The sequence below is a fragment of the Branchiostoma belcheri genome, unplaced genomic scaffold (genome assembly GCF_001625305.1).
Source record: "Branchiostoma belcheri isolate BF01 breed outbred unplaced genomic scaffold, Haploidv18h27 scaffold3, whole genome shotgun sequence".
NCBI classification, from domain to species: Eukaryota; Metazoa; Chordata; class Leptocardii; order Amphioxiformes; family Branchiostomatidae; genus Branchiostoma; species Branchiostoma belcheri.
The window spans coordinates 962,085-966,947 of NW_017803909.1; positions in this window are offsets into that span (position 1 = coordinate 962,085).

The window sequence follows — 4,863 nt, forward strand, 5'->3', positions numbered from 1 at the left end:
ATCAGCCTAAAATTTAAAGGGGATATCATTGACCAGAGGGGTTGGGCCCTCTCTTGGACCCTCTCTGACCGGCCAACTCCTCTGGCCCAAAATATCCCCTTTTTAGGCCCATTTCTACCTGCAAAGGAGTCTGGTGGAGACTAGAGTCTGAGAGATTGTGTCACCCTGGTCACTGGCAGCTCAGACAATTACAAAATGAAACCAGTTACAACATGTCGTGGTGGGTGCCTCCAAAGTTATATGAACAGGATTACCAAGGCTGCTTGCCGAGGCACAGTACATGACCTAGTGACGCATAATCACGGTCTGAGTAGTAACCCTGCCACGGGGAGTCACGACTGGTACTGGAGCCGCGTAATCCAAGCTGGAATGACGTTTGGTTAGTACAATCTACCGCAGGGAACTGTTCCATGTCATGGGAAGCATGCAGGGGTGGATAAGATATCACGGTCAGGTTCATTTTTTGATAGTGAAATTCTGCATACTTTTGGTGATCTTTGAAATTTACCATCGGCGAAGGAATCCGGAAATCCCCTTTGGAAACTTCCTTGTACGATAGTTTGCCAAACCTCGCGCCAACTTGAAATGTGCAGATCAGCCACCAACGTACCTCTAGGAAAAGTTTAGTTTGGCAGCCAGTGTGTTACATCCTGTGGTGAAATTAATCACAACCACTACGGTAAACCCCTCCGTGGATAGGTCATGGTGTACTTTTGACGTCTTAACCGACGACAGACCTTCTGGGTCTTAAAATAGACTACATGTCCGCGAGTCGAGGTCAGGATCTCGCCGCATCCGCTGACGCACCTTCCAGAAATAGACTTCTCCACCGGGGAGGGAAGTTCCATCTTGACGGGACGGGTCTTCGATTCGTGTCGTTCGTTAGCAGAGAGATTAATCGGGTGCCGTGCATTTATGTATGAATGAATGGAAGCTACTACTAGTACTAGGCGATGCCGATATGTAACTTTAACTACGAGCAGATGTTTGGCGAGTCTAGTCTGGCGCTTTTGTGACATTCAGAACATTTACCACACACATTCCACAGCACTTGTACACCTATGGTTGTATCGATCTGAATTTTACTACCTTACGGAGTGAGGGCTCTTCATCGATGACTGGTATTCTACGGCAAATCCATGGAGGTAAAAGAGAGAAACTCTTTTACCTCCATGGGCAAATCTAAGGAAAACATACTGATTTAGAGACGATCGGACCAGTATTCGTTGAAATGATCCACCACGGACATACTTGAAGTCTATAAAACTGACATGACTCCTTTTTTTTGGACATATGCGGCTCCTCTGAAAATCAGCCAATCAATTGAATTATTGTCTCTCAGTTGGAGATGGTACCTGAAAAGGCACGACTGTCACGCATTAACTGTACAATTCACCTACGTAAGCAGACCTAGAATGGTGCGGATCTGACACGAGTCAAGTCTAGATTTGATCCAGTTAAACAATCTCGGCTTTACCACGGGCACACACGTCAGAGCTCCCCTGTTGTAAACTGCTGTCAACAGTCAACACAAACAGCGGAGGTGTGGGTTCGTGGAACTCTAGATATAATTTAATAGTAAACCTGGGGTATTTCTACCATCTCATTCATACAAACAGAAATCCCATTCATACAAACAGAAATCCGGGTAAAAATTCCTCGGTACTTAGAAGTTAGTACCGGCCGCTAATAGCTATTATCATATAGCCGGGTGGCGTAGACCAATCAGAGGCCTCCGTTACCCGTGCTTTATTCTCCGATAAACCATGGCTCAGCCGTGCGTTATTCTCCATAAACCATGGGTGAAACCATAATGATATAGGGGTACACAGCTCTTTCTGTTAATATTCATAGCAGTTTCCTGGTCAGACAAAATTATGTTTTTTTTAAGCTTCATATAAACTAAAATGTGTGTGAGTATGAAATGTATATGTAAATAGATAGAATTTGAACGGGAGAGCAAAAACCATACTTATTTTGACACCCCTACAAAAAGTGGTATCGCCCACATCACCTGACTGAATCAGACCAGGGATCAGACGATTTATTTTTTTTGGTCCGCCATCTTGCCTTCTTGTGTCATGGAGAGTTTGCCTAATTTCTACATGGAAGAGATAACAGACGCGGATTTAGATGAGATATTTGGACCCATGGAGGTCGAGGAACAGACGCTGGAAGCTACACCGGAGACAGAGGTCAGCAGGGTGCGTTTCGCGTGTCTGAACGAACAACAACTTGTGCTACAAGTCGGTACCGTACGAACGTGTTGATTTTTGCCCTCCCCCATCTTTGTTATCAATTGGAATTGGCAGACGCCAGCTGAGTTGGACGCCAGGCAGAGCGCGTCTGTGAGCGGCTGTGATTCATGCCGTCCGCATCCCGCTCCCTTATCTCGAGTATTTCCTGTCTGTGCTTTCGTATAGTTCCCGTTACCCACCAACAAGTCAGTGTAGGGTTCACGTTCTTCCTGTGCAGACGAGAGAGCTCCTGTAGGGTGAGTTTTGTGCTACAAGTCGGTACCGTACGAACGTGTTGATTTTTGCCCTCCCCCATCTTTGTTATCAATATTTTTTTCCGCGGGACGCGTGTAAAGTTGTAAACTATATTTATTGTAAAATGATCTCCATATTTATTTTAAAGTACAAACCATGATTATAATATTTTGGAATGTATTGTTATGTAAATATTAAAGGTTTAATGTTTTGAACAGGAATTGTGTTGATTCATTGTGTCAGTTTGGATAGGCTATATGATAATAACGTTAATGCACCGCCTTTTCCTCGGTGTATATGGTGTCATAAATGCATGGTCAGCTGCTATAACCACCTCATAAACCACCTCGTTCGCTTCGCTCACTCGGTGGTTTATTCGGTGGTTATAGCAGCTGACCATGCATTTATGACACCATATACACCTCGGGGCGGTGCATTAACCCTTTATTAACAAACAATAGGCGCTACCTGGGAAGTCTCTGTTCGCCGGTGAGCTGGGCTAATGGCCCAGTGACGTCACCACTCATTCTCAACTAAAAGATATGTTCGCACGTACAATCGATTGACGTCATAACTGAGAATTACTGAAGCAGCTCGCGCGTACGTGGTGAAAAATCAAGTCGAAGGAGACCGTCAACATCAATTCACTTACTGAACATCCCCCCCCCTAATACAATGTGAAGGACTTTGTTAGCGCCATTAGCTAGCATGTGTACAAAAATGTTCTGATGTGCTCTCTGACAAAAGAAGAAAGAGGGCAAAAGGAGCGCCTTTGTTATTACTCTTTACAGGATTCCTATTTGTAGCTGAAAGGCCAAATAAGTACCTAACGTCTACAACGTTATATAAAAATAGCATCGCGTCATGTCCACCATGCATGTAGAATTACATGTTTGTAACGGTATATATGGAATCATGTAATCTGTATGTTATATTTTGTCTGACTCCTCCCTCACAACCTCAATAATAAGCAGCCATGAATAAACTTCGCCGCACAACAGAAGTTTCCAAAGTCGATTCTATATTTACTCGATCAGAGTTCATACCACCAGTACAGTTTGGAAATCGTTACAATCGATATTTTTTTGCTTATAAACTGGATAACTAAGAAATTTATGATTGCATTTTTGGTGTCTTGGCTCGCGAAATGGTGATGAAACTTTCCGGGAGCTGGTCCAATTCCATTGGATGTTGAAAGGGCGCCCAGTACTCTCTGGTTACTTTCGACATTTCCTATACCAAAACATACCCTTACTGATATAGATGTTGGGGTCTGGTAGCCGAAATTGATTATTAACTGAGAGTATAGTCATCAGAACACATAACTATCCAGGATGGCATCTAGAGAGTTTATAATTATCACAGGGCGACAGAATTAAAATTTGAACAGCCACTACGCACCTTTCGACGAAGGTAATGACCAAGACAAACTTGTTGTGTGCCTTGCATGCTCGTCAAAGCGTCTCTGACTCTCTGGTGATACTAGAATTAGTAGTTTGCCACTTTGTTTAAAATGTTCCGGAACATCTATCAGAGACCACCATGGTGTGTAAGAGCAAGTGTAAACCTTCCAAAGTTACTGTTGTACACAAAAGCGACATCGCCAAAACACACATGCCGTCACGAATACGGGAACTAGGCATGCCTAGTGTTTATCAGGTGTCCGTGTAGGGACAGCTATGTCGTCTTACCATATTCGATATGCATGACGTGTCCCAAGTTCCGTATCTGCAACAGAGGATCGGCGATAACATGTTGCCTATCCTGGACACCGTCTCCGGTGCTGACTGAGCGTGTGTCTAATGGCATAGTCCGAAGCCTATCAACACGCGGATTTGAGCAAGTTTGCCAATAGCTATTCTGGAATCAACGCGTCGTGCTACAAAAGCCAAATTCTGAAGGAAGAAGGTTGTTACTGACTTTCTGTACTACTTGATTCCCGCCTCTCTTGGTTACCTAGTACCTACCTAATCAGCTCGTTAATCAGCCCGAGCTCCTGACAGCTTCGGACGTCAGTTCTAGACTAAAATCGCTAGACGAAAGCACCGGCCTCAACTTGGGGTCACGGGTTGCTATGTTGATACTATGTACATGAAGTTCTGACGTAGAGCAGCAAACCATATATCCGTTGCCTTCGTTTTTTTATCGATCTTTAGTGTACTGCAGTCGACGCGTTTGCCTCTGACGGCATGTAGTACTGGAAGATTGCGATTGTACTGCGTAGCTGACACTAAAGGCACCTCTGTAGTAACATGTAGGCCGATCCAGAGAAACCCTGCGACTTACGATAGACCACTAAAGACGGTTCGAGGTCGTTGCCGTCGCATCCAATTGACCCCGAAGTATCACAGAGATAGAGGAGACAAGGGAG